At 35.7% G+C, this 9,821-nt stretch overlaps 1 pseudogene; it reads right to left on the bottom strand.

Moving 5' to 3' along the window:
• Positions 1-481: 481 nt before the first annotated feature.
• LOC145269963 (U2 spliceosomal RNA) lies at positions 482-626 on the bottom strand (annotated as a pseudogene).
• Positions 627-9,821: the final 9,195 nt, after the last annotated feature.

Below are 9,821 nucleotides of genomic sequence, written 5' to 3' on the forward strand. Positions count from 1 at the left end.
ATGATCTGGAGAATGACTTGAATGGCTTTAAGACTGACTGGTTGTGAAGGGGGTGATCATTTTACATTAAATTAATGCATAAAAGTGATCTCCCACTTTATATCACAAAGTTACAAACATAAGTACAACATGTAGTAAGAACAGATGGTGTTTATTTGCTCCCCCACTGAGCAAATTAGGCACAAGGCCGTTTTTAATGTGAGGTAAAAACCAGCTCCCCTAAAAGTAGGCAAAAAGGGGGCACTCTGGTTACCAAAAATAATAATTGTCCCAGTATAGAGGGTTTTTATTTAAATGCTGCCCACATCAGCATTATGTGGCACAAGGCCGGAAAGTGGGAACCCCGCAGGCTCCCCTAAAGGAGGGGCACTCCTGCAATTTTAAAAATTGCCTGAGTAACCCCGTCGGCATTCCCCGGTCGGGGCGCCTCAGGCAGCAAGCAATAAACTTGCCCCACCGGAAAGCCCGGTGGCAAGGCCTGGGAGGGTGGACCTCCTAGGTATTACCCAGGCGGTTCCCAGTATAGAGGGTTTCCCCTCCATTGACTGGTACAAATTATCTTAAGTGCAGCATCTGCCGGAACAGATACTACACCTTGATCTTGGCCAAAAGGCCCAAAAAAGTAAAGACCAGCATGTATTAACAACAGACCTTTGATCTTAACTAAAAAGGCCAAGCACAAAAGTGTTACCGACAGACCGACCGACTGACAGACGAATGGACCGACGGAGTGACTTATAGTCGTTTGCACACGACTAAAAACGAAGGAAACTGAGATGTGCGAGTATTATGTTTTTTTCTAAACACTTCACTTCTTTATTTTTTATTATTGGTATCCTTTTGAGATGAGCAATTTATACATTCGGTTCGGACTCGATGATGGAAGATAAGATAAGAACGAAAAACATGCATATATAAGACCAAAATATCCAACCTTGATCGCCCTTGGTACACTGGGTAGAAAAGATTTATCTCTACGGTTCTAGGTAAGAATTGTCTGAAGATAGCGGTTTCAATCCTACCCAAAGCCGGACAGAGGCTTAGTTGGCCAAAACGTAGTGACAACAACTATGAAAGGCAGCAATTGCTGAGGATGCAGTTAAGAAACTCAGCATTCTTATCCCATTATGGTTTACCTCCTGACGAAGGTCAGAAGAATAGTTGACCGAAACGTTGGGAAACAACTATGAAGATGTGAAAAATAGTCCGCAAATAAATAAACAAAAGTAAACTTCTTGTAAGTACAAATATATTCTCGAGCTGATATTGAGACAAAAACCTACGTACGATAACCATTAGACTAACCTGACATGATCTTTAAAATATGTTTTCAAATTAACTTATACTTAGCATGAAGAAACTATCATGGTTCATGACCGCGCATTCACATTCGTGAAACTGTTGAAAGCAGATAAAAATCCAATCACCTTCGCGTGCCAATTTTTCAATGTTGACCCCTTAGCAGCCCTTTTTTCAAATGAAAACCGATTAAAAAATTTTCCACTTGTCTGAATACACGATATACCAAATTTAAAGCCTGTATATCTGTTGAGTATATAGGTTAAGAAGTGTCCCCACGCATTCTCACTTTTATCGATATATAGATTGTACTTCTATTTTTAATGGAAATGTGATATTTACCTGTTTGAAACTGAAACTAGTATTACTTCCATTAATTGTACTATTTATTTTTACTATTAAAGGGGATTTGGTATCTGCAAGTCTGTCTGAAGCCGACACTATACTATTACTTGACTACATTTACCATTGTTTATTTATTTTTATTTTTTTATTACATGTTCACCCCAAACAAGGCACATTGCCACTTTGGTGTAGGGGGCTACTATCAGGGGCAACAACTACTGAGGTACTATGTAGGGATTTGGGCAGCAAGATGTCAGTTCACGTTGCACTTGAACTTTTGCACGTTAGTACAGTTGGGGAAGTAGGGACCTGGAATGGAATTCCAAAGTCTGGCGGTTCTGGGGAAGAAACTACTAGAGTAGAAAGATCTTTTACATCTAGGGATCTCTACAGTGTGGGGGTGGGATTTAGCAGCCCTTCGGGTTTGTCGAGGGTGTTCACGTCGTGGTGGCACAAGTGCTTGCAGTTCGTCAGAACATTCATCATTAAAATACTTGTAGAACAGGCAGAGGGATGCAACGTTTCGTCGTTTCGTCGATGGGACAGAGGCTGAAGCTTAGATACCACTTCAGGGCCTATCAGATTTGCAACTCTCTTTTGAACCTTGTCAAGGAGTGAGAGACTAGTAGCAGATGCACCAGCCCAAATATGACAGTAATACTCCATACATGGGCGAATGGTGGCCTTATAGAGGTACAAGATACTTTCGGGTGTTAGTAGTTTTCTAGCACGATAGAGAGAGTCCACCTTCCTTGCAGCGTACTATCTTTTCATGTCCTATTAAGTTTACTGTACGATTTCAGACTAACATACTAGCTTTAATTTCCAGTTCGAGGCGGGGGGTACTATAGTGTCTGTTCTGTGATTATGATACCATTCTCCTAGAGATTACCTTGTTTTGTTTTCGGGAGTAGGAATCTGCTTTTTTGTTACAAAAGAGACACCACTTATCAAGGTCCTGAGGCCACTAGAAGATAAGGGTTAATGAATGCAAGTTGGTAGTGTCGTAATCATTAGTGGTGTAAGTTGTGTAGAATTTGATTATTTAAGGGGACGGTTAGACAAGAACTTGTTTACATTGGACTTGAAAGCTACCATACTGTAATCGGTCAGAAAGCAGGCGAGCAGAATACTGTCCCACAGGTATACAGTTCTAGAACATAAGCTTAGTTCGTGGAATCTGCGTTTAAATTCAGACACAGATGGAGTGGGGGGAATTGTTGATAGGGGTTGTAGCTAGTCGGGTGTTTTTGTGAAAGTTTTGCATGGGGAGAGTATGGATTAGAGCCTAGAAGAGCACTTGCCATGAAAATAACGATAAAGCAGAGACTCGTAATGACTCTTCTGTAGGAAAGAAGTTGCATGGAATAGAAAAGGTTTTGAAGCTGGTTTTGAACTCTATCAAGGGAGGAAAGGGCGTGCCGAGCAGCTCCTATCCACATGTAGCAACAGTACTCCATTTTAATAGAAAATTGCATTGGCAGTGAAATATCGACTGGAGCAGTAAAATGATCCAACCATTTTTCCAGCGATCTTGGCAACAGATTTGATGCATGTGTTCAATTTTCAAATCAGGAGCTTTCAAATCAGACCTGGAAGCTTGTCAAGGCATAGTGCTTTCCTAAGATGAGAGCCATTCATTTTAATTAGGCTTTGATGAGGTCAGAGCGATTGTGATGAAAAGAGAGAAGCTTGGTTTTGGTTGCATCAAAATTAACTAGCTACTTTTTCCTCCATTACGCCATGTGCTCAAGATCAGAAGAGTCTTGATCAGTAAGGTCTTGGTCATTGTCAGCATTTGAAGTATTACCATAGATTGTGGTATGGTTTGCATAAATGTCTACGAATGATCTAAAAATGTAATTTGGAAGATCATTGATGAAGATCAGAAAGATATATGGTGTCCCTCAGGAAGGAATCCTGAGGGACACCAGCATTGATACTATGAACTTCTGATTTTTGCTCATCGACGACTACTCTTATAAGCCTATCACAGAGAAAGAATTTAATAATTGATAGGACATTTCCGTCTATTCCATGCCTGGCAATATTGGGAAGTAGATCTTTATATCTTGCCTTATCAATATTCTTTTATATGTCAAGAGCTATTGCTCTAGATACAAAGCCTTCATCGAGAGAGTCACAATTCTCTGTGATATTACAGTTAGCAAATCAGCTGTAGATATAGCAGAAAGGAAACCATATTGCATGTCACTGAGTAGGTTATTTACTCATGACACACAGGATACTGATTGGTCTGTACTGAGAGGGAAATGACTGATCTCCGAAATTTTTAAATATGAGGCAAGTGATGAAGTTTTCTCCTTAAGGCAATGTTTTGTAGCAAACGAACTTGCTACAAACAGGCTGAACTACTTCTCTCAACGAGATTTGAAATCAAGTTTCTCCCTGGTTTGTCCAATCACAAGCCAGCTCTCTATCACGTGACAGAGTATATAAAAAGTGAAATCTGAAACCATTCTCTTTCTCGTTGCTTTGCCCAGAAGCACACATCGCCTGGAGCTTCAGCCCCAGACTGAACGTGAGTACAACGAGCTAGCTATGGCTCTCTTCAAACTACCATTTATTTCCACGTGCGGTACCCACACGAACTTTATCATTCTACAAGACTACCCAAAAGAACATTCTTTATCATGCTAAAGAACATACAGCTCAAACAGCTTTATAAGTTCCGGTTGAAGCTTTGGGAGCACTATTCTTAGTGTAGTATCTTTTCTTAGTGTAGAAGCTTGTCTGTTGTCATGAGTCCATCATCCCAGACATTATTTCCTCCTATGATTTTTATTGCCATGAAACTATTCTTTAATGCATTCTCTTTCTTATAAATACTTGCAAAACTATGCGACCGAGGGGAACATGTTATTGCTGATTCTGATAAATAAATTGTATATAATTGACGGGGATGCCAATAAGATTTTCACACTTATCCCGAACTAGCCTGGGTACCCGTCGTTACCCGGCGTTGCCCGGCGTTGCTTGGATGTTTGTAGGTGTGTGTTGAGCAAAAATAAAGTTGTAGTAGACAGGCAGGTTCGAACCCGTGGCACAAGGCGGAAAATAAAGTGGAAGTGTGTGTAAAGGTGTTGGTTGAGCAAAAGAAAAAAAAAATGGTAGTAGGCAGGCAGGCTCGAACCTGTACCGAAAAGGAGGAAAAGAAAGTGAAAAAAAAAAGTGACTCCGAACCCGAAGTGATGTAGGTTTAAATTAAAACTAGACAATGGAAAAGAGACGATGACTTTCGAAAATATCGGGGAAAAAAGTGACCCCTCCCCGTAGAAAAGTGTTCAGTTAAGGGTGGAGGAATTAATATTTTGGACTAATTTTTCGGTATTTGTCGTCTGAAGAGTCAAGCTTAAAAGTTATATCGATCTCGTGAAAATCCGTCACCTCTGTCGAAAGTTTTGCAAGACATACATACATACATACATACATACATACATTTAAACAGACAGGTGAGATTTATATTATAGATTAAGACAACAGATGCAAAAATAGCTGAATGTACCTGAAGTTGTCCAGGAGTGATTCATTTTAATTTTTGTTATGCCTTTCGTTCCTATGTCATGTGCGTGTTTCTGTTCTGTTCTGTTTTGTTTGTTTTTTTACTAAATTATTTCATAGGATTTTAAAAGTTCAATTCCATAATTACGATATTGTTTGGTTATGAAATTATTAATTGAACCAATTTTTTATAAAAATAATTTTATTAAGGTAGTAGTCTTCTAATTTCGTTTTATAAAATGAAAAGTTGTGAATAGCTTCTCAAACGTTCAATCTTAATTCATTGCTAAAAATTCTAAAGCCAGATTAAAAGGCTTCCAAATTACTTTCAAATTACGATGGTTTACGAAATAATCAATTTTTATTAAAAAATAAAAAGCAATCTATATTTTATTAAAATTGTCTTATCTCCAAAAGTAACCATATTTTATTTGTGTGTGTGTGTGTTTGTGTTGTAATAAAAGCTTCTTCACTAATGAGGAGTTCAACAATGATTGACAATTAACAGTTGACAGTTTCTATAGCTAAAGAGAGGGCTGTAAAGAAAATTTGGCATTAGTACACTTTAACAAACCGGAAGTATTTTGGGGTGCAAGATATTAAATATAGCATTTGATATTGACATCAGCTGACAAGGTTTTGATAAGTATTAAAGATTTAATTTTAAAATTCAATATATTTCATTATACCACTAAAAAAAAAAACACACACTAATTTCAACATTAAATACTTGCCTCCTCTGCCGCCGCCACCTCTTCCACGAGTGAAAGTTGTGGTACGGTTCCCCTGCTGATCCCTCTGATTTTTGCGTTGATCACGACGATCAACCGGCGACAGCTGCTGCTGATGTCCTTTGTTAGAATATCCTTTGCCATCATCAGCATTCATTTGAGTCCCTTGGTCAGAGGTTGGAGACTTGCGACTTGGTGGCGGTGGTGTAGGTCCTCTGGAACCTATAATTATAAAGGCAAAGCAATTCAATTTTTCAGAAATGTTTTTTGGAGATAATGAAAACCTGAAAACAGTCTAGTTATTTTATGTAAAGATATTGTGCATGCATGTGCACATTTATAAAATTGACAATTTTTAATCTATTTAACATGTTTGAAAACAAAACAGTTTAAAAATTTGAGATGAAGATTGATTATACTGTTCTCATTTTAAGTATTTTTTTTTAGCTTTTGGTTTATATAACTGTTGACCTTCAGGTGTATTTTGTCAAACTGAAATCAGCATGAAATTTTAAGTGGAGCACTTAATTCATGAGGTAACATGCTCTCATGACTAAATAATTTTATTTTTAGTGTCATCAAGTTTTGAACCTAAATCTTGAGGAAAAAAAAATAGTTAGAACACAATCTATTTTTTGGTTTTAATGTCGACTCCATTTATTTTTTAGTAAAGGAGCTTATGCTTGAAGTTCTTAAATTTGAAATATTTAAGAATCTATTTTGTATATGAATCATTTAAAATGATCCAATTTCAAATGAATAAAATTACCTGCATCAAACAGGATTCTCTAAACATTTTATAATGGATACTTTAGAAAGTTCTTAAAATCTTTTAGAGCAGATCCATTACACCAACTAAATTGTCCATTGTTTTTTCAATTACGCAACAGATTTTCTTATAGACATCAGCTGGCAATGTTTTGATAAGCATTAAAAGGAAAAAGGGAGACAATCCAAATGTTGATAATTTTACAAACCCAAATTTTATGGCAATTTGAAACAAGTTCAGTAAAGACGAAGTAACACAAGAGAAAATATTACAGAAACATTTATTGGATTAATTCAAATAAAAAACAATAATATTTCAAATTATTATTTTTTAATTTAATCTATATATATATAAGCGAAAATGTGTGTATGTATGTATGTATGTTTGTTTGTATGTATGTGTGTTTGTATGTCTCGCAAAAACTTTCCACACGGGGCACGGATTTTTGCCAGATCGATATCATTTTAAACTTCCAACCTTCGCCCGATAAATATCGAAAAATTGGCCAAAAACATTAATTTCTTCACCCTGAAATCAGCAGGTTTCTAGAGGGGGGGTCAGAAAATACCGTCCTTTCATGACGAGTTCGGTTCTACGCATGCGCAAATAACGTCGGAACCTGATTTAGTTTAAAGATTTAAAAAACGACCTAATTTCATGGACGTCGTCTTAGCTCAGTTGTTAGAGTGCGGCCTCATTATCTAAAGGTTTTGGGTTCGAGTCGTGGTATAAAATGTCTTTTTTTTTTCTATTTTTTAAATTTTAATATTGATTTTTAATATTGAAACAGGGTTATTTAAGCCATTTTTCACGTAACGTTCGTTTTTCTGTTTCGCGTTTGCCTTACGTTATTTTTTTTTTTCTTTTTGCTTCGCTTATTTATTATTTATTTTTTTTTTTTTTTTGCTTCGCTTATTCTTAGATTTTCATTAAAACCCCCCACACCCGCTCGACCACACACACACACAAAAAACGACGGGTACACCCCGAAACCATTTTTCACGTGTTTTTTTTGGGGGGGGGGACTTTTCAGACATTTTAAAGAAGTTTTAACGTTCGTTTTTCTGTTTTCTTTTTTGTTTTGTCCGAGTTTTACATTTAACATCGTTCGTTTGCCTTACGTTTTTTTTTTGTTTTTTTTTTATATTTACTTCGCTTATTCTTATGTTTTGATTAACACCCCCACTCCCGCCCGAGCACACACACCTCCAAACACGCGGGCAACGCCGGGTACCCCCCGCTAGTTTATAATTTACAATATAAAGGGCAAAAAAATCTGTTTAAATGTATCTATGCATTATGTATGTTTGTATGTCTGCCTAAAACTTTCCACAGAGGCGACGGATTTTCACGAAATCGGTATCGTTTTGAAGCTCAGCTCTTCGGACGACAAATATTGAAAATATTTTCCATTTTGTTTTGATTTATCCCCACACACACACACACACACCTCACCACACCTGGGCAACGCCAGGTACCCCCGCTAGTCTAATATATAAAAGGATATATGTCTGTCTGTCTATCTTCATATTTTCAAACTCTATCTCCTCCAAAACTAAAAGTCGCAGAGCGTCGCTAGGGGTGGGGGGAGGGGCTAAAATTATTTGATTTTTTATGGACCGTTCTTTTATGGATCTTTAGCCGATTAAAATAATTTTTAAGGGGTAAAAATGGATCAAAATTGAAAAAATCTTTAAACATTTTGTACATTCATTTTAGTTTATTTTTAATTATTAATTTTTAACCACTTCATATGCGTATTACATTGGTACAGTAACGTCACCAGCTTTGAATACTACAGTTTTGTTTTCGGTTTCGATTCTAGCTGATTGCACCCAAATACTTGTTTTTTTTTAATTTTGAAATCACGACTTAATAATTATATATACGAAATCTGGACAAATTAAAATATCATATTTAAGACTAGGAAGAGTCGAGTGCGCCTTCCTTCTAGTATATATCATTTTTAAATGCGCAAATAAAATATAACATTATGTTTAGAATATTACTAACTGTACGCCCGGCATTGCCTGGTCATACAATACGCTTAAACATAATATTTTAATTTATGCAGATTGCGTATGTATTAATATAATATTAATCATCTATTGAATATTATATATTACGAGGAATAATTTTACGGTTGACTAATATGCAAAAAAAAAATAATAATAATAATAATAATAATGATAATGTTGTCCATCAAATTTCGTCTGTGTTTGTTTACAATATCATGTCAGCTGATCTTTGGACTTAACAATGAATGCTCTGGAAAAGTCTCTTCTGATTAATGTTTATCGATTATGATTTGCAGCGATTTTAAATGGCATCTATTCTTTTATCTTAAATTGAACTCATTAAAAAAATAAAATGAAATGGTGAGTAAACCTAGGCTTGAACTGGAGACCATTCAATATGTAGTTGAATCCTCTACCACTAAGTCATACCTCCAGATGACAATAACTCTGGTTTTATTTTGTTCTTGTTTTTTTGTTTGTTTGTTTTTTGTTTGTTTGTTGTTTTTTTTTCAGAATAAATGATTTGTTGAAAATTGAATCTCCCTTGATTTACTTAGAATTATCTTCCTTGGCCGGTATAACATAAAATATTCCCCCGTAAAAATTCTATTTTATCTATAAGAAAGACTATTTATAAAGTCGGATTTTTCGATACTTATCGGATTAATTTCTATACAAAACATATCTAAGAACACTGCCAGACATATAAATTACCTTTGTGTGAAAATTGCAAAAGATAGGCTCAGCAGTTTCGGAACCTATGAGGAACTCACACACACAAAGTGACTTTTCTATAATTGTAGCGATAGAGATTAAATGGGTGGAATTTTTATTATTATTTTTTAATTATTTAGATACTTAATACGACTGTCAAATTAGAATATTTTAAAATATTTGCAGTTGTTGTTTTTTTTTCTTTTTTAAAACCTTTATTTGAAAACGTTAAATCATGCTTTTGTTTTGAAAAAAATATTTTTTTCAAATGAGTCACCATTTATCAAGAGTCCACTCGAGGATAAGGGTTAAGGAGTAAACAGTAGTCAAAGGGACAATATCATAACAATATCATAACAATATTATAACAATATTATAACAATACCATAACAATATTATAACAATATCATAAAAATATCATAA

This window comes from Euprymna scolopes, chromosome 45 (genome assembly GCF_053919585.1).
Source record: "Euprymna scolopes isolate OS-2025 chromosome 45, ASM5391958v1, whole genome shotgun sequence".
NCBI classification, from domain to species: domain Eukaryota; kingdom Metazoa; phylum Mollusca; class Cephalopoda; order Sepiida; family Sepiolidae; genus Euprymna; species Euprymna scolopes.